This window comes from Gossypium raimondii, chromosome 3 (assembly GCF_025698545.1).
Source record: "Gossypium raimondii isolate GPD5lz chromosome 3, ASM2569854v1, whole genome shotgun sequence".
NCBI lineage: Eukaryota > Viridiplantae > Streptophyta > Magnoliopsida > Malvales > Malvaceae > Gossypium > Gossypium raimondii.
In genome coordinates this window covers 39,326,640-39,353,938 of record NC_068567.1, presented here as the reverse complement: position 1 = coordinate 39,353,938, position 27,299 = coordinate 39,326,640, and the positions used below count along the sequence as shown (strand labels likewise).

Below are 27,299 nucleotides of genomic sequence, written 5' to 3'. Positions count from 1 at the left end.
CCTTATTCATTCATGCTTATGAATTGTCGATGCAATATTCTTTCATTTGAATGTGATTCATCCATTGGGAATTTAGAGGGTTCAAGTTGCTAGAATGATCATTTGCCTTAGTAAAAATTTCTTTAGCCTTGCTAGTTTCTATTCTACTTGAGGACAAGTAAACACACAAGTTTGGGGGTGTGATAGCACTAGAAAGAACATAGGTTTTCCCCCTTACTTATTGGTTAAATTATTCCCATTTAGTTATCCTTAGCATATATTTTAGCATTTTCAGTTTAGTAAATTGCTTTTTATAACTTAGTGAATCCTAGCCTATTTTATCCTTAGTTTTGCTATCTTATTGCATTCATGTCATTGCATGAGTTAATTCCAGATTGCGCCCGGAATTGTCGCCGCACCTGATAATTGTCTGGATAAGAACTAAAATTACGTGAGCTATTGAGTCTGGTATACCAACTTGTACGTACAAGAATAGAATAATTCTGAAGAAAGGACACCTGTACTATTGGAGAAGGACATAAAAGGTGACGTGAGAAGAAAATGGGAGCTTTTTTTTCCTGATCATCATCTTCATCATCCTACCTTGAAGCTTGCGACCATGGCAGGTTAAGCCTCTCAAGGGTGAGCCAACGTGAAAACCAGATGCAGACTAGCTTCTAACGAGGAGACCTAAGTGTGAGATAAGAGGGAATGAAGAGATTCAGTCGAGTTGTCTAGGAATAGAATTCTCTACTTTCTTATTTCTTTTTAAATACTGGTGCTCTCTGTTTTCTGTTTGTATGGAAGTACACATGAATTCTTGGTGAATTGTTATCTTATTCAATCTTGCTTTTATTGTTTAATCTTGGGGTTTGAAAGTTTTTTAACACAGAAGTGTTATTGCAGTCACTGACACTGGAAAGTGCAGTGATAGTTTGAGCCAACAAGCATTACAATAGAAGTTGAGTGAGTATAAGAGGAATTTAGTCCACTTGTTCTTAATAGTGTCGTATTGCCATCATTGGAAGGTGGGGTAAGTATGCATGTTTAAGTCTCAAATTAAATAGAAGTGTGACACTGGGTAAAATATACATTGAATTTTATTGCCTCGACAATCACCTATCTTTTTATACCTTGTGAGCACTTAGTATTCTGCTGAAGATTCATGTTATGGATCCCAGTTTATCACTATCATATTATATTTTATTGTTTTTAAGTTATTGCATGTACAAGTATTCTCACAATTTATCTCGTTTCTATCTAGTTATTGCCCGACATTAATAGACAAAAGGCTACCATCCCTGTGGGATCGATATCTGACAGACTCTATCTACTATACTTGCATCGACAGTGTGTGCTTGCACATTATTATTGTGATGTTAAACAACCGATCAGTGACAGATCTGAACAACACTTCCGTAACATAGATACATGGAAAACATCATGGATTCACTCAAATTCTGGCAGCAACTTTAATCTATTTCTCTTTAATCTGTTGAGACAAAGTTGGCTTCACTTGAAGTTCAGCTAACAAACCACCATCACTGTCTAAACTCAAGCGCGCAAACAAAGCTTACAAGTTCGTCATCGACTTCCTACTCAAAGCGTCAGCAACAACATTCGCCTTGCCATAATGGTACTCTATCACAAAATCATAATCTTTAAAAGTTCAATCCAACGCCTTTGCCTTAAATTCAACTCCTTTTGGGTGAAGAGGTACTTAAGGCTCTTATAATCTGTATAAATTTCAACATTTCTTTCTATTTTCTTCTTAGTTCACGATTGGCTTTAGAAAGATAGAGGAGTAGCATTTTTTTTATTCTTTGGTTTAGTCTATATTGTTCCAACAAAGTAAAGTGTTTTCTAACATTAAATTATTATTTTAAGCATTGAAACTTGATTTTTGATTTTTTTTCTCTATTTTTCTTTAATATTGACAATTTTTCAAATTAATGAGAGAAAGTTTGATTCCTTTATTTCTTGTTGCTTTTGAACATAAATATGGTTAAGTATGAGTTTATAATGGAGTGTGATAACTAAGAATCAAATTAGAATGAAGTTTGGTTAAGGTTTTCTTTAGATGCCATTGTTGAGTACTTAAGGTGCGTTAGAGAAAGAAAGTGTTTGATTTAGTGTTTTTGGTTAATTTGGAGTAATTTGGAGGTCTTATTAACGATTCTAATATTTGATTTCAATTTCAAACAATTTTCATTAGAATTATCTAGTGTTAGAGGCTTAGAGCTTTAGATTGTCAATTTTTGCTAAAAATGCATCTCATGTTTAGTTTTAGGTGATTTTCTACTTAATTATGTTTTTCTAATAATGTTTTATAAGTTTCAATTCTTATTTTTAGCAAAATATGTGGCCAAGTCCTCAAAGGCTAAAAGGAAAGAAAAAGTTACTATGGCTTTATGGATATTGATTTACGCTAGATTAACTCAATTTCATAGTATAAGTTTATTAAGTGATATAGCTAAGGTTATCACTATTGTTGTTATGGTCGAACAATATGTATTTAAATATTATCCTTTATCCATGATTTAATTATGAATGAAATTATACTATGTGAATGTGTAATCATATTGTGGAATGGATAAATCAATGATATGTTTAAATTATATGTGATGATTCATGATTGAGTAATGATAATAATCAATGTTCTTGAGACATGTTTTAACACTAAATTCCCTATTAAACAATATTGGAAATAGTTCAGATATAATTAGCATGCCATAGAATTTGACTTCTATTATAGGAAACATTTGGCACTTGTGTGAGTTTTACTGGGAACTTGTGCGCTTATTTACATATTGAGACTTGTTTGTGTTATTGTGGCATGTTAAGGGAACGTGTTTACACATTAGAGATTTTACTTCTATTTGGTGCTTATGCACATCATTGTAGAGTGTAAGTGCTTAATTCGTGTATCCATTCTTGATTCTATATTTGGTTAAGAGGGGTTGTAATTTAATATAAATTTTGGTTAAAAAGATTATATGGATGTGTGAATTATGAAAGGTTGTATAAATATGAAGCTATGATGACATTATGAAATGAACATATTAATATGGTTTCAATTTGAGGGGTTGTCTTAAGCGACTATTAACAAAATTTTTCAGATGTTGTTAAATGTTGATATATTAGTGAAGCATGTATAATTGATCAATAACATGTTGTTAATCAAAATACTGTGTTACTTAATAGTTTTATATTATGCTTTTGGTTATGTTAGCACCACTAAGCTTTTCAATGCTCGGCGTGTGGATTGTTTGTTTCTATGCATAGGTATTTTGTGATCTCCCAAGCTTTAGTCATGTTTCCTCGACATCCAGAGGCTCATTCCTCAACTCCTTACTAGAGTTCTTGATGTCTCTTTGATGTTTTAGTAATAAGTAGCATGTACCTAGCTCCTTGGGTAACTTTCATGGCTTCACATATTGAATTTTGAGTACTTTTTGTTATGGTTTAATGATAGCTTAAGTGTTGCAATTTACTTTCCAAATGGAATTTTGATCTAATATGTTATATGTCGTAAAATTACATGTTTTGAATTAGTTATGACATATTAAATGTGTATGGAATAGTTTGGTTACATGAAGAGCATGTTTAGCTGCATTTAGAAGGCCAATGGCATGATACTAAATATATTTTTTCTACATTTCTGGGCTAGTCTCTAGAGACATCAAGAACATGTCTTGATACCTCAAGAATAAAAACTTGAAATTCTTGGATTTCTAGGTACATGGAGTCCTTGTCTCGAGACATAAAACATCAAAGCTAAATTAGTGATCCTTTAGCTTAGGGTCTCAAGACATAAGGCTTTGTCTTGAGACATAGGGGTCAATGTCTTGAGACATAGTCCCATTGTCTTAAGTGTAATGCCATAAAATTTAAATTTTTAATTGTGGAATTTTGTAGTAATTAAGTCTCTGTGTTTGTGGTTATGTGCTCTATTTATATGTTTGAGGTTAAGTGTTCGAGTCACGTCTTAAGAAAGTTTTTGATATTTTATTCTAAACTAACTTCTATCCTTGACTTGTTGGCTTAAGTTCAATTCTGTGTAAATTTGTGTCAAGAATGAGTTTGCTGGTTCAATGGTTAAGTATTTGTTCCCTTACTGGTCTTGTGTTCGAGTCACGATGTACATGGTATGTAAATATTTTTGTTAATTGTCAGAATTCTGATCGGTAGTTTTAAAACAGTAATTAAACGTTCTTCTTTCCTTCTCCTTTTCATTGACTTTCTTTTTCCTTTTTCTCTTTTTTTGTTCTTTTATTTTTCTTCTCTTCTTTTCTGTTTCCTCTTCGATGTCGGCTTAGATTCGTACTTCTTATTTGCTACTATTATCGGCTAAGTTTGTTTCCGTTAATTTTGTTAGTTTGGTTGTTCAATTTCTAAAACCATTGTTGATTGTTGCACAGTGGCAAAAAAAATTGACTTCTTGCTTAAACTGTTCGAATCCTTTGTTTATAAGTTCGATTATTGTTCTTTAAGAGAGGGTATCGAAGATAACAATCCCTCTAATGTCCTAGATTTGTGATTGCTGGGTTGCGGAGGTAATTACTACGCGATTTAAGATTTTCTTATGTCAAAAGGTTTCGACAGGGTTGGTTGTGTGGTAATCTTAGTGTTGTTTCGACTTATCGCTTAATTGCTTATGGATTGTTTGTTTTAGGTCTTAGGAATCTTCTATGTTATTCTAGCTTCGAAATTTCTTCAGGTGCGTACCGAAAACCTGAGTTTTTAAGAATACGGGATGTCAAAAAAATGGTTGTTGACGCCACACGGCCGTGTGCCAGGTGTATGGTGGCCCATGTAACTCACTCTTCACCAGGTAAGAGCCACACAAGCAAGGAACACGAGTGTGTGTTTAGACCATGTATGGCCTTAATAGTGCAGGATTCAAAAAGACCAAGGAGACGGGCGTGTGTCCAGGCCGTGTAGCTCACTGTTTGCAAAATAACTATCGCACAGGCAGAGGACACGACTGTGTGAGACACACGGGCAAGCACACAAGCATGTCCAGGCTATGTGGGGCCACACAGGCCAGTTACTTAGGTCGTGTGAGACCACACTAGTGTGTCGACCAGCTTACGAAATTTTTCTATATCCCAAGCATCGCTCGAACTGAATACAAGCCTTCTATAAGGCCGTTTGAACTGAGTTAAACTATATAAACTAATATTCTGTGATCTGAACCCTGAGTACTGATTATCAGCACGTATTATGTTTGATTAATGTAAATGGAATTGATTTAATGTATTCAAGTATGAGTGGTATTTGAGTATTCACATAAAAATCTATATTAACTCTCATGTGGAGTCTACATATACATCGGGTTGGAATTGAATTAGAAGGAAGTATTCTGTTTTGAAACAGTGGATAACTCACTGGTATATGTTTTCTGATTTGGCAGCTAGACTGTATTCTCTAAAACATGCCAGACCGACACTATGTGGTGTGTAGGGCTGGAAAAGTAAAAAATACCCTATTTGGTGTGTTGGGTGGGTCGGAGATGGTGTGTAGCGGCTAGTTTTAAGTAATTGCATTTGTTCTGTTCTGTTCTACAACTGACTACAGTATGAATTTTTATCTGTCTATGATTTTGATCTGTAATCGAATGAAGTGTTTCGTGATTCTGAATCAACATCTGCACTTGGATATCTTAGTTTTACCAGTACCCTATTGAATATGTAAATTGTTGGTTCCTTTTTGATATATTAATTCAATTATTGTTGAATGGATTTCAAGTAAATCATAAGCTTGAACGAGTCGGTGGATGGAGAGCTCAGTTTTGCGTTTTACACCATTTAGTATCATTAATAATGTTAGTTGTTTCGTTGTTTCAGTTAGTTGGATGGTAATCACGAAGTACTAGTTTATCTTTATTAAAACTTTATATGACTTTAAAGGAGTTTCAATATAACTTGTAGAGTGTGTTTTGATTGTCATTCATTGTAACTCTCTAGGCTTGGCCTTGTCGTCTAGGTCGGTTATGGGGTGTTACATTAAGACTTCAAATTTCAAAACAAAAATAGAGATACAAACGAGGCATGTCTTGAGACATGGCTTCAGTCTCTCGAGACATTGCCTTGCATTTTTTTAGTTTGACCCATGATTCGTAACTTGGTCCCAATTTTTAATGTCATTGCCCCTACTTTATTGTATAAGGGTTTGTTTAAATCTATTTCACATGCATCGCTTAATATATTTATAGCTTTGATCATTATATTAAATGATTGTTTGAGTTGCTATGACAACAAATGTGGTGTCTTGCATCCAGATCCTCTGATTTGGTTGGATGTAGAGTATCACATTCTTTTTTGGTTGTTTCCAAGTTAGATGGACTTATGGTTTCCTTGTTTTGTTTGGACTTAGGGCTATACCTATGTTTCTTCATGAAAAAAATTATCTTTTGGAAATTTAGTTATTAGTTATTAAATTTCAAAATATTGTTAGTTATTAGTTTGTTTGTACCATGTTAAAAGGAATAAAAAATCGAAAAAAAAGTTAAATCATGTTTCTAACATTAATCAAATACAATAATCAACATTCAAAATCAAAAGCTATTAGTTTACAAAGAATTTAAAAGCGCAAAAGTCGTCTTCTTTTTCCTTTTTTCCAACAACAAAAGTTATTTATTCGGATGCAATTATAAAGTTATGTTCTGTTTAATATTTTAGCTTTAAAATTGTGGTCAATGAATTTATGCTACCTTAGTTTCTCCGAGGCAGCTTTTAAAATTTTAAATTTAAGTATCTATTCTTATTTTACTCTTAATTGATTTTTATTTGATAAAAACTAGTTAATTGATAAATAAATAATAGTGTAATCTTTTTAACCAGTATAATAACACATTTAGTCTTTAATACTTACATATTCTATTAATCTAGTTTAAATTCCTTCATATTTACAAATTTTATCAATTTGATCATCAACCTTTTAACTAAAACTTTCAACTTTTAAAATAGAGACATTCCAAGTCTATAAATTTATGAAACCTAAAAGTTTAATTTTTCTAAGTTAAGTTAAAATAAAAATCACATGTTTAGTTTACTTTTTACTTTTTTTATTTTATTAAATATATTTATATAATTATCTTTTTATTTTACTTGTGGAAATACTAAACTCAATAATAATCTTTAATTTAGTACTTGTACTTTTTTTATCTCAAATCTAATATTCAAAACCATAAATGAAAACAAATTTTATAATAAGTTCACATTTACGCAAAATTTAAATTAAGATTAATTGCATTGAAATAGAAAACTTGATCATCTTAATTTTATGTTTTGTGTAGTGGAAACATTATAACTAATTACCTTTAATGATTTATTGATTATGTTTATTATTATAATTTTCTCTTGAATAGTTTTAGATTAGAAAATCTTAATGGACAAAAATATGTACATGCATGCATTCCGTAGAATTCTTTATTAATAAGAGATATTATTGAAAAGTTGAGTGGTAGAGAAATGGACATGGTATTATGTGATGCAAATATTTATACTACAAGTATGTTATATTTGCACAATTTGAAAAATTTTTGTTTTGGTTTTTGGGTTTTACAAATTAATAGATATGGAATGTCACTATTTTAAAAGTTGAAAGCTTTGGTTAAGAAGCTTGAAGATCAAACTGATAAAATTTGTAAATGGAAAGGGTTAAATTTATTCAATTATTTAGAATTAGAATCAAATTGATAGAATATGTAAGTATTGAAGACTAAATGAGTTATTATACCATTTAGAAAAGGTTTTTCATTATCAATTTAACGGCGGGTGACTAAAACAGGAACAAATACAAAGTTTAGTGTCTAAATTGAAATTTTTAAAATTGAGTGACCAAAACAGGAACGCAAACATAGTTGGATGACTATTTCTATAGTTTACCCTTGTTTCTAATATGTGAATAGTTTATGTTACAAAAATAGTAATTCAATCAGATAGCTTGGAGGTAGTTAAAAGCTATACATAGTAGTGTCTCAAAGATGTCAAACTCTGCTCTGATTGGAAGGATACACTGCATATTGTCCCAAGAAAGTCAATGGACTTTACGATACATTCTTAGGGAGGAGAATCAAAGTGCTAATTATTTAGCCAAATTGGCTTTTGAAAGAAAGGAGGATTTATAACTGGTTGAGGCCCTTCCAGAAGACGCTTTAGCATTTCTTAAAACAGACAAAGAAAAGAATTTTTGTATCTCTCATTTTTTTCATGTAACTTAGTTTCGTAATGTTTTTCTTTCACCAAAAAATAAAGTGTTTACTAACCAAGCTTTCTGAAATTGACCAAAAAATAACCTTTAAAAATGAAAAAAAAAGGCTTCACTTAGTTTTAAGAAGCAAATATTATGTTTGTTTTTATTTTTTATTTTTTAAAATAAAAAATTAAAGAAAATTTGTTTGGTTAAAAATTCTGGAAATGATTTTTGAAAAATAAAAATAAGGTTGAGCATTCGGTCCAATTAAGTCGAAACAAGTGAAAATATTTCGAGTTAATCAAGTTGATGAGTCTTATTTTATCATTCTAACTTGATTTACATTTTTTAATAAATTCGAGTGAAATAAAACTCAAGCCGAGTCGAGCGGATTGAATAAATTTATTTGAATTAAATTAAAATAAAAATAAACTAATCATTTTAAGATTTTTTACATCATGACTAAATTCCAAATGAAGGAACATAAATACCATATATAGTTAAAAAATATTTTAAAATACAATAAATAGCAAAACAAAATAATTAATATGATAAATTTGATTTGATAATTTACTTATTTAATGCCTCAAATTTATCATTTTGTAATTTTTTAAAATATTATAATTTAGCATTTATATATATTATGATTTCTTAATATTTTAATATTTTAATTCTTATATATATTGATATAATTCTGGGAAAATATTTTATAAATATTTTAAGATTATTTTAAATTTGTTATATTTTTAGAGGACCAATTTGCACATTTTCAAAGCTATCAAGCAACCAAGGGATATTTACCTCAATTTTTATTCGAGTTATTTGAAGTATTTGAGTTGTAAAATTCAACTTGACTCAAACTCGAGAAATCAAATTACTTATTCGAGTTGATTCAAGAAAATGAAAACTCAAAACTTAATTTTTTCTAAATCGAATTGAGTTTTGGTCACCTCTAAATGAAAATATGTGAAAATTAAAATTATAAAAAGTATATTTTCATTATTCTCACTAAAAATATTCTGTAAAACTAAAAAATTGAAACAAAGGCTTTAAACTTTAAATTTAATTAATGAATTGGTCATGGTTCAAGCTCTTTTAACCACAAAAATTATTTTTTTCAACCATTTTAAATATCAAAATCTTCGAATCCATATAAATATAGTAATTTATATTTTTTTGTTTTTCTATTATAAGAAAATAGTTTACCCAACATGTTTTCATATTTTCATTAGTGGAAACAAATTATTATCATTATTATTATCATTTAAAAACACTTTTAATTTTTGAAAATAGAAAATGAAACTATTCTTTGAAAATGAAAATGAAAATAGAAATTATTTTTCGAAACCAAACGGTTTTCATTTTCATTTTCTATTTTTTAAATGGAATTCGTGTTTGATAAATAAAAATAAAAATGTGTCTACTAAAACATGCTATGTGCCTATTTCCTATAATGGAAACATGAGGAATAAATTTTTTAAAAATTAAATTTGGACCAGAGTTCCAAATTTAATATATAAAAACTATTGGAAAGAATATTTTGTGTTGATATGAGTTTTAACTCAAGCTAATTCAGTTAAAATTAAAACATTTATTTTCATCATTTTAATCTTATAAAATATATTTAGTAAAAATAACAAAAATATATTTTTATTATTTTTAAAATTATTCAATAAACTTAACTTTTTGAATGATATTTAAGAAAAGAATATTCTAGAGCAATTCATAGAAGTAGAGGAACTCTTCCTATTGGACGAAATGATAAAAGAATACTTGGAAACAGATCTACAAAAGCTTCGTATAGGAATCCAAAAAGGAATGATTCAATTGATCAAGTTGTACAATGAGGATCATATCAATACGATTTTGCACATCTCGACCAATCTAATCTGTTTCGTTATTTTATGTGGTTATTCTATTTTGAGAAATGAAGATGTTCTTATTCTTAACTCTTGGGTTCAAGAATTCCTATATAATTTAAGTGACACAATAAAATCTTTTTCTATTCTTTTATTAACAGATTTATATATAGGATTTCATTCGCCCCACGGTTGGGAACTAATAATTGGCTCTATCTATTAAAGATTTTGAATTTGCTCATAATGATCAAATTATATCTAGTCTTTATTCTATCTTTCCAATCATTCTAAATAGATTTTTAAATATTGGATCTTTCGTTATTTAAATCGTATATCTCTATCAGTTGTGAATGTTTTTGGACTAGAGTTTTAATCTCTTATGTTTTGAAATAACATAAATTGATATTTGCAAAGCTCATAAAACTATTTTTTTAAAAGTTAATTTTCCTCTACCAAAAATAATTTGTTTTCCTAAGCAAAACCACTTGCAATAAAGAGAGCAATGACTGCGTAGGAGTCAGCTCTATGATTAACACAGAGCAAATATGAAAATAAAATTCCATTAAAAAATATATATTCCATCAAAAAAATATATATCTGAATCTCAATCATAAGGCAGAACATATTCAATATATCAGTGGGGACGATGATCTCAGCAAGGCAAAGCTAAGTTCATTGATGGAGTCTTATCAATGTTATATTGACTAATGCTTGGGTCATTGCTTCCCACTTGTAAAACTTCCTTTAGTAGAAATTATGGGATAATGTTTTATAACTGACGAGTGATTATAAAAACCATTACATTTATTACAATATATTTTATATATTATCATGTATCGCGTAAATTATAATATATATTATTGTCATAATATCAAATTTAGCTCTAAACGTTTATATTTTGTATCAATTTGACTCTTATTCTTTTTTTAGCTAAATTTGACCACCAACTTTTGAAAAATAGTCGAAATAAAATTTCTTTAACGAGAATACTAACTAAAATATTAAATTTTAAACACGACGACCTACATGACAATCTATGTGCACTTCATGCTACTTTTTTAAATTCTTTATAAGATTTTTATGTAACACCCTAAAACATATAGGGTTAGATGAAATAAATAACAAAGAAATGACTTAGGCTTAGTGGTTAAGTAGTTAGGACACTTTTTAGAAGTTTTAGTTTCTTCTATTCATATCTTTTTCAATTTTTTTCTTTTCATTTTCAGCAAACTAGGATGACAATCACTCTAAAATAAATATTATTTAGAGTAAAAATGGAATACGAGTTATTCACATTTCATTTGATGGTCAGATGTGAATTGAAAGCTAGGCAGTGATAATTCTAAATATTCCCCAGGGGGAAAATAAAGATGTCTCCTACGTTACCTAAAATATGCGGAAGTATCGACATAATTTCATAGAGTCATTTGGTCTGAATACTACATGAGGAACATAAGCTAGATGACGGAACGGAAAGACCTAGGATGTAGAAGATTATAACATGAGTGATTCGACAGATTTGGATTCCTATATATCCATTCATGTGGTACTTCATTGTACAATATATATAAGAATTATACGATAATAATTATACGAATCCATCTGTATAGATATCATCATCTACATCCAAAAAGCTGTATGCTTTGGAAGAAGCTTGTATAGTTTGGAAAGGGGTTTTGATTGAACAATCAAAAAGAAGAATCTACTTCAACTGATATGCCCTTAGGCATGGCCATACATAACATAGAAATCACACTTTGAAGGGGTGAACAATTAGCTAGAGCAACGGGTGCTGTTGCGAAATAGGTTGCGAACTAGATTGCAAAGGAGGGGAAATCGACCACATTAAAATTACCTTATGGGGAGGTCCCAATGGTTAGACACACCAACTCCCTCTAGATTACTCATGTTTGAGCCAACAAATTCCCATTTCCCTTTTTTATTTCAACAGCAGGGTAAATTGCCATCCAGCCCCCTTAAAGTTTGAAAACCTTAGGTATATAACCTCTTTTCCTAATTACAATTGAGTTATTTCTTTCTTTTCCAAATCAAACTAAAATTTTGTTTTTATTCACCCTATTTCTTCTAGCTTTTCCAGTTCATCTTCTTTTTTACAAATATTTTCTCTTCATTGCTGTGAATTGATATTGCTTATTCCGAATTTATGCCAACTTTTGTTAACTTGTTTTCATACCGGAATCATAATCGTCGTTAGAAACCCCCAATCTTTGCCAAGAAGCGGTAAGGACGCATCAAATATCAAAGTTTGATTTTGAATCTTTATAGATTTTCTAGCTAACGACAATCTTGCAATCGATTAAACGATCTTGACAGATCTTGAAATCTGTTATTAATTCTTGCGTAAATGTTATTTGAAGGACCTGTTTTAAGTACCTCAGATCATATTTGAATGTGAGGAACATCGCTCGAGCTTCTAGTGATAGGTGTGTGTTATTTTATAAGCGAATCGGGGCAAACTGTGACTTGGATTATGGCCACACAGGCGTGTGGACCACACAGCCGTCTCACATGGCCATGTCCCCCCTAAAACCCTAGGATATTTGATACTCACATGACTTAGAACCCTCCACACAGCCTGCCACACGCTCGTGTCTCCCTTATACCTTGATTTTGCAATTTTCACACAGTCTTAGTCTATTATATGGCTTGACCACATGGCCGTGTAACCCCTCTATACGGTCTATTGCATCCCACATGACTTGAGAACATGGTCGTGTGCCCCCTGTTATTCAGATTTTACAGTTTTGCCAAGAATTTTATGTTTTGTTCAATTTAGTCCCTGAATGGTTCCCGAACTATTTTTAGTATTTTATTTTATTCAGTTGAGTCCCTAATGATATGAATAATGTTACAATTCATACTCTGATTGACTGAATTATTAATACATTAATGCATGCATGAATTGTAAATATTGTAAATATATGCCTATCGTATTTGTAATTGTGATTAAACGTACAACATGCCTTATTCTTACCGTTAATACGAATCAAAGAAAAGCATGTTTTGTTGTTGTAGTGATTAAATAAGAGCATATTTATCACTGCCACATTGTTCTGTTGAAAGCACATTATTCATTTACGCTTTATCTGTTATAAGCATGCCATATTGCATTGCATAGGGATGAACATTTTGAAAAGATGAAAGTTCTGGCAGATCGATGATCTACAACTTTGGTGGTTTACCACAAACTATCCGACAACTTTTATTTGCAATCATATTGTGTATTCACAACCATTTGGCACCGTATTAACTTGCAACATTGGTGGTTCACCCACCCATCTAGCAGCTCTTATATGCAAATATGTTTTGCATTCACAACTATCTAGCAGCGTATTAACTTGCAACTTATGTGGTTTACCCACAACTCAGTGTGTAGGGATGAGCGAGTTCTAGGGAACTCTTACTTGGTGTGTAGTAGTAGGGCAGGATCTTTTTTGATAAATTGTGTTGCATTCACAAAATAAGTAAAAACAATTCTGAGATTTTTGAGATGGTATAAATGTATATGCAGATGTATATATGTATTATGTTGATATGATATTCCAATATTTTGAAATCGCTATTGTGAATCATTCTAGGTGATGTGATTTTGTATGTTAGTCAGTTATACTGGTTTTCTTGTGATGTAACTTACACTGAGCTTCATAGCTCACTCCTTTTTAATTTTCATCCTTTCAGATAACCTACCAGGTTAGGATGCGGACATGACATCTGGAGGGTCTTGGCTCGATTTTTAATTATAAAATTATTTTAGGCTTATGATTTAATTTATTTTATTATTTGAGAACTGTAATATTCTATTTTGAACTATGACATGAGACATAGGATTTGGGTTTTATTTTACTACCTGCATGACATTTAATTTGATTTTAGGATATCGAACTATGAATATTAATTAATTATGCATGAACTTCGGTTTTTATTAAAAATACAAACTATTATTACTTTTCCGATGCTAAATTATGATTAAGAATTTTGAACAATAAATAAGTCGGTAATTATCTAAGTTTTCTACTAAACTAATCAAATGTTTTAAAATGACTATTTTAGAAAATTTCGATAGCTTACTAGGTCATTTCAGTGGCTAATGTAATCTTCAGACTTCAGGCCTAACGTCTAGGTTGGGTTGGGGATGTTACATTTTATATATATTATTTTCATTTTCATTTTCTTTATCATTTTTGAATTATTTGTTAACATGAAATATAAGACAAATGATGTTATATTAGCATGACGTGAACATGAACTGCATGGGAGTTGCCAAGCCAACAATGTTAGTCATCATTTCCATTAAAAAAAGGAATTTGACTCTTTTTTGAAAGGTTAAGGGCTAAATTTAGCTCAAAAAATATAAGGGTCAAATTGACAAAAAATGTAAATGTTGAGAGCTAAATTTATCATTATACCTATATTATTTGATTATATAATTTCTTATGATCTACGTAGTATATTTCTTAACAAAACAGTTCTCGTAAAATTTTTGGGTTGTTTCATAAACATTACTCAATTACCATGTTTATTTAATATTTTGTAATATATTATGTTACTAGGGACAAAGTTAGAAAATTTGTTTGAGGATCGAAATTAAATTGTATATTTTTACGATAGTAAAAGTTGAATTTCATCATTTTAATAGTCTATATTTTTATAATTTTAAAGGGTTAAATCAAATTTATAACATTTTGGGGGCAAAGTAGAATCTTATCATTACTAATTTAAAATTTTATTAATTATAAAGGGTCTAAATGAAAAAAATTTATTTTAGAGGTTTGGGCCTGCCAACCATTGTGTGTAACACAAATTACAATAAAGATAATATTTAATGCATTGCTAGTGTACAAATTTCATACACTGTCAATGAAAAATATTAAAACATTTCATCATTGTATAAAATAAAATAGTAAATGATTTATAAATAAATATTGAAAATTTTATTTAAACATAATTAAAAATTAATTATAAGTTTCTCATTGTATATCGATAATACTGATATAACTTCTTACTTTAGACTAGTTTAAAATTCTAGATATATATAGAATAAAAGACAACTCGATTCAATTTAAAGGGATTCAATTTAAAGCTACAATCTTGATACATTATTTGTCACTGTTTAAATATCTTCGATAAAAACCCTACCAGGAGAGGAAACTCCATAAAAATTGCACTCATCATCACCGATAATTAGAGATGATAATGGGCCGAGCTGGGCCCTGACAAAAATTTTAGGCCCGTTTTCTAGGCTCGGCTCGGCTCGGCCTGGCCCATATTAAATTTTACAACACCAAAAAATTATATATTTAATATATATTTGATTAAAAAGTATATTTGATTAAAAAAAATATTTAATATATAATTTAGGCCGGGCCCGGGCCAAAAATTTTTTACTTGAAGCCCGACCCGTTTTCTAAACGGGCCACATTTTTTTGCCCAAACCCATATTTCGGGCCTATATTTTTACCTGAACCCTCTCATTTTTCAAGTGGGCTGTCGGGCAGGGCCGAGAAGCCCAACTCATGATCACCTCTACCTATAATAAAGTATTAACATCCAAACCACGTTGACCAAAATAGTTGGGAACAGATGGCAATGACGAAGAAATCTCAACATTTTCTAACTTCATAGAAATTCAATTTAAAGATAAATAGTGAATTTATTCTTTTCTGTACGTCTTAAACACCAAGATTCTAGAGAACCTTAAAATCAAATAAATTTTTTTCTGTAATAATCATAGAATGAAATAAAATTAATTTTTAATTATGTTTAAATAAAATTTTAATATTTTGATATAAATCTTTTACTTCATTTTATTTTAAATAGTGATGAAGTGTCTTAATATTATTTATTAACAAGACATGAAATTCATATATTGATCGTGCATCAAATATTATCTCCTCACAATATATTACCTAATTACACTTTTTTTTACTACTTACATAGTATATAATAGAATAGCAAAAATCTTCATAAGGTTTTAAGGTTATTTAGAAAAGCATTATCTCATTATAATATTTATTATATATATATATTATAATATATTGTGTAACAAGAATTATAATATATATTATCCTATTGTATAATTTCTTACAACCTACATAATATGTTTTCTAATTCAACAAGTCTCGTAATATTACAAAAAAGTTATCCCATTAGAGTATCTTTTACATGTTTGCGAATAAATTGTTGGGCAAAATATAAAAAAAAGTCAATTTTTTTTAAATTTGCCGAAATAGGCTCGATATTTATTATTTACCGGAATGGGCCCTTTTCCCCTAAATTGCATCCACGACAACGCGATGTCAAGGGACGCGTTAGCAAATCGCGTCCACATCAGCGCGGTTTGATGACGTGGCAACAAATCGCGTCCACGTAAGCGCGGTTTGTGTCCACATCAGCAAAGCGCGCTGACGTGGACGTGATTTGCTGCCACGTAGCACACCCCTGGGGACACAATTTCGCCGTGTTTCCCAGGTTAGGATTTTTAGAGTTTTTAAGATTTTTAGGATTTTTGGAGAAAAAAGTAAACAAATAAGGGATTAGGGTTTAGGGTTTCGTAATTAAATTAATTAAAATTTATTCAAAATTGGATTACGTTTCGTGTTTATGGGTTTTTAAGATAAAATCAAAGCAGGATGATTTATCAGAAGGATTTTTGAAGTCGCGCCCACGTGTACGCGCTTTTGCTATAGTAGGTCCTGGAAAAATAATTTCGAGTTGACGTTTCTGAGTAAATAGTTTAAAAAACGCTTCAAGAAGGATGTTTTATGAGAAGAATTTGTGAAATCGCGCCCTCGTGGATACGCTTTTGCTACAGTTGGTCTAGGAAGAAATAATTTTGAGTTGACGTTTCTGAGCAAATAGTTTAAAAAAACGCTTCAAGTAGGATGCTTTATGAGAAGAATTTGTGAAATCACGCCCTCGTGGATGCGCTTTTGCTACAGTTGGTCTAGGAAGAAATAATTTCGAGTTGACGTTTCTGAGCAAATAGTTTAAAAAAACGCTTCAAGCAGGATGCTTTATGAGAAGAATTTGTGAAATCGCGCCCACGTGGATGCGCTTTTGCTACAGTAGGTCCTGAAAAAATAATTTCGAGTTGACGTTTCTGAGCAAATAGTATAAAACAACGCTGTAAGCAGGATGCTATTTGAGAAGAATTTGTGAAATCGCGTCCTCGTGGACGCACTTTTGCTACAGTAGGTCCTGGAAAAATAATTTTGACTTGACGTTTTTGAGCAAATAGTATAAAATCGCTTCTACCAGGATGCTTTATGAGAAGAATTTGTGAAATCGCGCCCACGTGGACGCGTTTTTGCTACAGTAGCATGTTTGGGCTGAGGCTATAAATGAGGCAAAAAATGTTCTCAGAATGCATAAGTCACAGCAGAAACAATTTTGAGAGGCTAAGAAGGTTAGAGTTTCAAATATGAGTGAACGTATTAGTGCTGTTATTTACTACGATAGTGAGGTTTGCCACACCGAGAACGGTGTTATTTTTTTGTCGGAGAATACGGTGCGACTGGTTTTTAACCAGAACATAGATTTGACAGAACTTCGTAAAAGAATTAGGCGTAAAATTTTCGGAACGAAGCCAATGAAAGTTCTGTCTATTACGTATCGATTATGTTCTTTTGTTGATCGGGTGACATATGACTCGTTCGACATAAAAGGTGCTCGTAGCTTGGAGGCAATGGTGCAGACTCATCTTACTAGTGGAGCACCTTATATTGAATTATATGTTCAATTTACATCGCCAAATGATGTACTTACGACCGGTGTTCGAGATGTATACACGACCCCTGGCCTACATTCGGTTAGCGGGTTACAAAACAAGGAACAGCCCATGTTTGGTAGCGATGTTGAATGCATATCCCCCGCAAGACACTCTGTCGGTGGATGGGACATGTACGTCGGTGGCTCGATGTTTGATGCTAGAAATACGTACTGGGGAACGGCATCAAGTTCTAGTGGTTGGCAATCTACATCCAATTAGGAACGTTATGAAATGCCCAGAAGAAGGGATGATATACTCCCTACGACGTCAACCGGTTAGGGGACCTCGTACGCTGCAGATGATTATGGGTTAGAAGATGACTCCGATGTGGATCCACCTCGAGAGCCCGGGCCTGATGGTGCAGAAATTGGCTTATTTTCTGAACTAGAGCCTATTCCAACAGAACCTGAAGATGCTGAAAGGAGTTCAGATGAAGAAGAAAATCCACGATTCAAAGCATACTCACCTTCAGTCCACATGCATAATGTCGATCTGTCTGTAGATGATGTGTTAGAGTTTCCAGATCTACCACACCGTTTGCGTGATCGTACAAGTTTAGGGCTAGATTCCGGTGAATTTGAAGTTGGTAATCAGTTTACCAACAAGGATAATTTAATTGGTGCTTTGAAACAACATAGCATCAAAAATGGTGTTAACTACCACGTCGTTAAATCCAAATCTGATAAGTTTGAGGTGAAGTGTGCGGTGCAAGACGACACATGTTCATGGAAAATCTACACCTCGTTAAGGAAAAGGACAAGGTTGTGGGAGATTAAAAAGTACAAAGGTCCACATACATGTACTGTAGGTATAGTATTGACGGTTTCTGAATAATACTTTTATTATGTAACGTTGCATTATTTAATGTACTCCATTTATAGGTGTTTCACAAGATCATCCCAAGATGGATTCAGCTATGTTAGCTAGCTTGATATTGCCCACAGTAAAAGCAGATCCCAGGACTTTAGTGCGGGTGTTAATTGCCAATATTCGTAGCCAAATGGGGTACACGCCTTCTTACCACAAGGCTTGGATAGCTAAGCAAAAGGCATTGGAGAAGATGCATAGTGGGTAGGACGCCTCATATAATGAAATATGGTAGTGGTGTCAAGTGCTAGAGAGATACGTCCCAGGTGCCATCACAGACCTTGAAACAGAACATGCGTACTACAATGACCGATTGCTACGTGGGTGCCAAGTGTTCAAATGCCTATTTTGGACCTTTAAGCAATGCCAAGACACATTTTCACACTGCAAGCCGTTGATACAAATTGACAGTACCTTTATGTTTGGTAGGTATACTCATCGGCTATTGCTTGCAGTGGCACAGGATGGCAGTGGGAGAATTCTTTCAATTGCATTTGCAATAACACCGAGGGAGTCGTCTGATGACTGGGATTTCTTTCGCTCTAGGTTAAGGAGACATGTGTGCCCCCAACCTGATATCTGTGTTATTTCAGATCGGGGCACCGGTATACTAGCTGCATTTGATCGACAGGGAAGCTTATGACAGCGCACACACCATCGATATTGCCTAAGACACGTTGCTTCCAACTACTACAGATAATATCCATCTATATATGTGTTATTTCATTTGTAATTTTGAATTAGTTTTATTGGTAGAAGTGGTATGTAATATTCACTATGAACTTATATTGACAGGGTATGAAATAAATAAAGACCGTTTTCACGAGATGTTTACAATTTTACGTTCAATTAACGGAGAAGGGGCAGACTACCTTTGTAACATACGTTTCGAATAGTGGGCAGAAGCATACGACTGCGACCTATGATATGACCATATGATGTCAAACCTGGCTTAATGCATAAATTCTGTTCTTAAAGGAACGCGCCATCTATCAATAACATCGGTTGTGCGAGAGACATATTTTTGTTTGGCGGCGCTATTTCAAAAGCGAGCAGCAAGTTATGCAGGCCAGATGTAGGAAGGCCATGTATGGTGCAGTAAGGTAGTTCAAGAAATTAACAAGGCCAAGGCGCGGGCAAAAACCATGCACACAGTGTGTCACGATCGAGACAACTTATGGTTTCGCGTGACAGAGTTTGACAAACCGCACCAATGTGTTGTTGGAGGGCAATATCGTGTACACTTACGAAATAGGACTTGCGACTATGCGATGTTTGATGCACTTCGTTATCCATGTGCTCATGTTCTTGCAGCTTGTCAGAATCTCTGTCTGAATCTGATGAGCTATGTGGACGAAGTGTACAAATTAGAAAACATGTACAACGTCTGGAGACACGTTTTCCCACTGGTCCCAGATGAACGTAAGTGGCCGCCCGTATCTCTTGCTCCTTTTAAGCTTTATCGGATAGAGAATTATGTCGCAAACCAAAGGGTCGACCTTGCTCGACTAGAATACGTAACAATATGGATATCCGAGAAACAGCTAGTCAACAGAAGTTGTGCGGATGGTGTAGGAATCCAGGCCATATAAGTCGATCATGCCCTAATCGCAATAGTTGAATGTAATTGTAAAAAAATTATATTTTTTCAATTATTAATTGATAATTGTATTAATTGTTAGTAAAATTATCAAATTATATCAAATTATTAATTGTTAGTACCAGTCAAAACATTTTTCCAAATCTAACATTATGTGAATGTAAAATTATGAACTGACAATTGTATTAATGGTTAGTAAAATTATCAAATTATATTTAAGTTAAAGGTTAGGGTTTTTAAGTTAAGTGTTAGGGTTTTTTATTTAAGGGTTACGGTTTAAAGTTAAGAGTTTAGGGTTTTTAATTTAAGGGTTACAATTTTTAAGTTAAGGTTTAGGGTTTTAAAGTTAAGGGTTAGGGTTTTTAAGTTAAGGGTTTAGGATTTTTAATTTAAGGGTTTAGGGTTTTTAATTTAAGGGTTTAGTGTTTTTAAGTTAAAGGGTTAGAGTTTTTAAATTAAGGATTTAGGCTTTTTAAGTTAAGGGTTTAGGGTTTTTAATTTAAGGGTTTAAGGTTTTTAAGTTAAGGGGTTAGGATTTTTAAGTTATGGGTTAGGATTTTTAAGTTAAGGGTTTAGGGTTTTTAAGTTAAAGGTTAGGGTTTTTAAGTTAAGGGTTTAAGGTTTTTAATTTAAGGGTTTAGGGTTTTTAAGTTAAGGGATTAGGGTTTTTAAGTTAAGGGTTAGGGTTTTTAAGTTCAGGGTTTAGTGTTTTTAAGTTAAGGGTTAGGGTTTTTAAGTTAAGAGTTTAGGATTTTTAATTTAAGGGTTTAGGGTTTTTAAGTAAAGGAGTTAGGGTTTTTAAGTTAAGGATTTAGGGTTTTTAAGTTAAGGGTTAGGGTTTTTAGGTTAAGGGTTTATGATTTTTAAGTTAAAGATTTAGGGTTTTTAATTTAAGGGTTAGGGTTTTTAAGTTAAGGGTTAGGGTTACGGGTTTTAGGTTAAGGGTTTAAGTTTTGTCAATTAAATTATATATTTAATTATAAATTATAAATTTTTAAATTTTTAATAAATTAGTTTAGGGTTTTTAAGTAATAACTCAAAAAAATTTCTATTTTATTACACCAAATAATATCAAAATATTCAAAATATTTGTACAAATAAATTTAAATACAAAAATCAATGTCTGTACTGCCTTGATTCATTGCCACATGGCGGTACATGTCGTCGACTACATTGGATTCCTCTTTGTCCAATTTTCGTGGCGGTTGTGGTTCTCGTGGGATTCGGTTCTTCCGGTAGGGCATTTGATTGTCGGAGTTGGGACGATGAGCCACCTTGATATAATAGTGAATGTGGAGGTGTTTGGATCACCAACGGCGACGGTGTTTGAAACCCATACGGTGGTGGGGATTGGTAAAAAGAAGAGCTCGCCGACGGCCCCTCTTGCGACCCCTCGTGCGTCGCTGGCCTATACATCGACGGTCCACTCGGCGTAACAGGAAATGGATCTGAACCGGGCCATTGGCTCCAACCTGCCATAGGACTCGGAAAAGGAAACATATAAGGGTTAGGATATATAAAAGGGTTAGGAAACGTACCTGGCATCATCTGAAAAGGCAGTTTCGTGGGTATCATCGGTTGAACTACTGGGTCGGGTGACTGTGTCGGTGCTCTCGTTGGGCCTGGTGATTGAATGGCCGCTGATGATGGGCTGGGTGAATGTCTGGGCCTCGTTGAGGGGCTAGCGTCGTCGTCCTGTCGTCTTGGATTTAAAGGCCCGCATCTTTCCCTTTGGACACGTAATTGCTGCTGCCTCTCCTCTGGCGACAGTAAATACGGCTTGCCATGGATCCTAAATCATGGCATGTATTCCGGTACGCACGCTAACTCCGGAACGATGATCAGTTCCCCAGTAGGTATATAATCATACCGATCTTCCCACATTTGGATGTAGTCGGACCAGAATCTCGGCCAATCCGTATTCAAATACTGAAGGTCGATTTTGTGGTGATCGTCAAACACCTCAGGTTCCACGGGTATCTGTTGTCTACATCCAAATTGCCATAACACCCTGTCTGACTGGTGCATCTCCACGGTCGCGTAGTTGATCAACGCGACTTTCGCGTGCCAAGCATTTGGATTACTGCCCGAATTGCCGGATCCTCATATGGTGTCCATTGAAACTATATAAACATGATAGAAATATTAGTTATATACATAATACTAAATACTAAATACTAAATACCAATCGACTAGCGAATGATGGAAATATCAATTTTATTTAATACTTACATATGCTTCCGACTGTTGGTCTAATAGAAGTCGTATATCTTCAAGAGAGGTAGGTAATCGAGCATGACTTGCCAGATGGTTCCACCTAATTAAATAAATTTTTAGCATACTTTTATTTTTAAAAATCTACATAATAATTGTAAAATCTAATATAAAATTTACCTCGTTATGAGTGGGAATGTATATGGGTGGTCCACCCGAGGACGTAGAAATGGAAAGCGAAACCATGCCCATGACTGCAGTAGTGACAAGCAACCTCCGATTTTTGCTTTCCTCGGACGCGTCGCCCCGTACATCTCCAGATCTAACGTTGCCAAGACGGTAGACCCCCAACTCAATTCACTAGCTGTTCTAAAATCAACGAGTTTCAGCAGCCATCTTAGATGTACGCGGCTCCGTGACGAGTCCGGCATCAGATAACCTCCAATTAACTGAAGAATGTATGCCCGAGCATATCGGATTCTTTCTATTTCGGTTGAATCTTCATCTGGATCCGGGAATGTGACTCGTAACCAGCCCATCTCGATCTTACCCCCGTTCATTTTCTCCAGAATAGAGCCCAAAAGCTCTTAGCACACCGCTCCCCAATCGCTAGATTGGGCAGACCCGGTGACTGGGTACCCGTCCACCGACAATCCCAATTGCAGACTGACATCTTCCAAAGTGATAGTGCACTCTCTGCATGGAAGATGGAATGTGTGCGTCTCGAGTCTCCATCTCTCGATCAACGCACTAATTAGTTTCGGGTCCACCTTGCTTCCCTGGCCTACCGTCGCCACGTGCCAAAAACCCGCTTCCTGCAAGTAGTTCTCTACCAACGGTGATGGAAGAGCATGCATATTCCGGGTATTGGAATACAAACTTTTATAACAAATAATAAATTAATAATTATCTAAAAATGCATAAATAAAAAATTATTAAATAATATTTAAAAATTAAATTTAACGCTTACCATTTTCATTTGTTCCACCGATATGCGCTGTTTATCAAGACGAGTCAATTCTCCGGCCATTGCTGAAATTGTACAAATTTTTACGGTTTAAAAAAATTTTTTAAAAATAATTTTTTTAAAAAAATTATTTAAAAATAGGGATTTAAGAGAAATTTAAGAGGAACTTGAGAGCAAATTGAGATTAAATATGGATTTGAGAGAAATTTGGAAGGAATTTAAGAGCAAATTGAGAGGAAATTTAGAGGAAATTGAAAGGAAAATTGAGAGAGGATTAGTTTGGGAAAAAAAATGGGTGGGGGTATTTATAGTTTTTTTTGGACCGTTGGGGGGCAACGGTCAAAAAAATTGCCGTTGCACTATTCACGCACGTGGCAAATCGCGTCCCCAAGAGCGCACTACACGTCAGCATATCACGTCCACGTCAGCGCGCTTTTTTGATGTGGACACAAACCATGCTTACGTTACGTGGCCGCAAATCGCTCTGACGTGGACGCGATTTACTGACACATCCCCTGACATCGCGTAGACGTGGACACGATTTAGGGGAAAAGGGCCCATTCTGGTAAATAATAAAATATTGGGCCCATTTCGGTAAATTTAAAAAAAAATTAGGCTTTTAATGGTAAATTGCCCTAAATTGTTAACACAAATTGCAATATATATTACACGATACATAATTTCTTATGACATAAAAAATGTATTTTGTAAATATTTTTAAGGTTTTTGTGCTGTTACAATATATAATTGTTTAAAATATGCTATATGTCCCTAATTTTTTGTAAATTTAAAATTAATTCTTATATTTTTATTTTAAAAAATAAGTTTATCTATTTTTAGATATCAAAATTCAGGTCCAATTGTTAACACTATTAAAAAATTTTATTAAATATTTTGGTGTGACATTTTCAAGTAAATTTTGATGATGAAATTTCTTAAAGGAGGGAAGAATTGTAACGATTCGACTTTTGTCGGTACTGAAAAATGTGGTTTCAGAACCCCATTTCCATAAATCGGATTTGTAAGGATAAAATAAGAAGATTTATGGAGTTGATATGATAATATATTAAAGATCAACTAAGTAATTTAATTGAGAAAATCATTAATTTAAGCTTAGGAAGTAAATTGTAAATGTCCAATTGCTATTGAATTTTAATTTAAAAATGCAAAAGGATCTAGTTAGCAATTATCTACGGGACTAAAATGGTTATTTAACCAAATTTAAATATGAGATAGTGGATGATGATGATAGTCATTAAATTGTTATAATTTTAATTAAAGAATAGCCATTAAGTAAGAAAACCATTATTAATTAAAACTAATTAAGTAACTAATCCTAGTATATATATTAGATGATAGTGGAAAGAATCAAGAAAAGCCATCATCTTCTTCTTTGGGTGTCCAAGTGAAAAAAGAAGAAGAAAACTTTCTTTTCATTTTCATTGCAATTTGGTCCAAAATTCATAAGCTAAAGACGACGTCAGGTTGTATCGAGAGAAAGGAAATATGTGAGTCATAAACAAGTCATGAAAATATGATTTGTACTTTTATAATTCGAGTTCAATATATATTTAGATACATGTTTCGTTACAAACTAGCTATTGAGGTAATAATCCTATCTGTCTCATGATTCGGTAAGTATAGTGATACGAAAAGTATGACTTGATTTGAGATATGTACGGAATAGATGAGTAGTATATGAAAATATGATATGTGAACATGTATATGACGTGTAATTGGAACACTGCCCTGTTAACTATCTCTGGTAGAGTCGAGTATAGTTGGCATGCTATAGAATTAGATTTGTGTACAAGATTATACTTAAGTTTATACCGATGAGGTATGAAGTGTGTATTATACTTCGGATGTTCAATGAGGTACGGAGCACACTTTACTTCAGTAATACCGATGAGGCGTGGAGCACAATTTTTACTTCAGACGTTCCGATGAGGCACTTGGTGCCATATTGGTGTGATGGTTGGATAATCTGTTTATCCGTATTGAGTTCGTGTCTAGTTAATAGGGATTATAAAACATGAACTTGTTATGCGATATTTGATATGAAATGTGGGTTAAAATGATATGTCATGTATAAATATGTAATATGACAAATTAAGGTTTATGCAAGCCTGAGGGTCGATATGGTTATGAACGAATCAATAGATTTGAGAAAGAATTGAGATAGTGAAATGATTAAATGGTATGTTATGAAATGAAAATGAATGTGACTTACTATTAGAAAGCCTGATATGTTATGTCCATATGAAATTGAATAATGATTAAATGGTATGTTATGAAATTGAAAATGAATGTGACTTACTATTAGAAGGCCTGATATGTTATGATATGTTATGTCAAATGAGATAATGCAAAATTTTGGTTTTTGAGAAATGAATAGGTTAATTGAAATGGTTGAAATTAGATCATGTATTGATGTAATGTTATTGTTTTATTGACTTGAATCATGAAAGTACCACTGAGCTTTATCGCTCAGCATACGATTTGTTTATTCTATGCGTAGGTATTAATAAATCTTGAGGTCCTGAGGGGTGAAGCAGCATCCAAACCATAACTCTTGACTTAGCAATGTTTGTATAATTTCTTTATGTTTTCAATAAATGACATGTATAGAAAAGGTTAAATTAAACATCAATTGGAGCTAAATATATGTAAAGAATAGAAGTTTGAAATGTTATTTGCTTACCAAGTTAATGAAAGGGTGTTTAATCTTGAATAAATGTATATAAAAACTATTGAAAAAATGGATTTGGAAAATGCAACGAAAAATAAGTTTAGGGAAAAAACCAAAGTTTTAAATTTTTTTCCAAAAACAAGAACATGGTTGTGATATCTAAAATAATAAAAACTTAATCAAAATTATATCTTTTTGAATCGTCTAGGATGAACGCTTTAATCGAATAGCCTTCTCCGCTATCCTCAAGCTCATATCTGCCAAGTGTGGGCTCGCTTCGAATCAAAAAAATTTCCACAAAGTTACTAGTTGGATAATTTTGTAATTTCTCTAAACTTTTGGGGTCAAGTTGTAAATATGAAAAATATCTCTAGAAATTTTCTGAAATAATTTCTTTAGAGAATTTTCTCTCTACAACTTTCTCTCTACAATTTTCTTTAGAGAGTTCAACTATGATTAAACTTAATCAATTTAATATTAAATTAATATAATACTTATCAACTTAAATATTAGATTAAATTTAATATTAAGAAAATCACTTTAATATTAAATTAATAAAATACTATGAAAAAAGTATTAAATTAAAAAATATTATTATTTTTGGAATATTATTCTGAAATCAAATTCTTCGGTAGAGTCCCAGTAGGAGTGTGATTCCTCCACTATTCAACCGCCGAAGGACCACCCGCCAGCCACAGGAATGTCGTCATCATCACTGCTGGCACTGTCGTGTCCGATGGTGCTATCCCAGGTACAATACCCTCACAGCACCTCAAGCCGATTTGACTGCTGCCACTTTGGTCCGGAACAATAACGGTCCTCCACCGGTTGGACCATAAGCCCAGTTTCACATGCCAGGCCCAGTTACATGTTTATTTATTTATTCATTATTCAAATACATAGAAAATAGTTACTTGTTTACTACAATATGGACACATTTCCAAAAAATCCCCCACTTGCCCTAGTGAAGTAAATGTGTCATGTTTCACATTCTCATATCCCTAATGTGTTTGTTTAAACTCCTAGTTTCAAGAGTTTTAGTAAACAAATTTGTAAGGTTATCTTTAGAAGCTACTTTCACCACATTTACTATTCCTACAGTAAACAGATATCTGAACGTGTGCAAATCATAA

The 27,299-nt window shown here is 32.7% G+C and overlaps 1 pseudogene; it reads left to right on the top strand.

Moving 5' to 3' along the window:
* Nucleotides 1–9,867: 9,867 nt before the first annotated feature.
* Nucleotides 9,868–27,005, top strand: LOC128039953 (chloroplast envelope membrane protein-like; annotated as a pseudogene).
* Nucleotides 27,006–27,299: the final 294 nt, after the last annotated feature.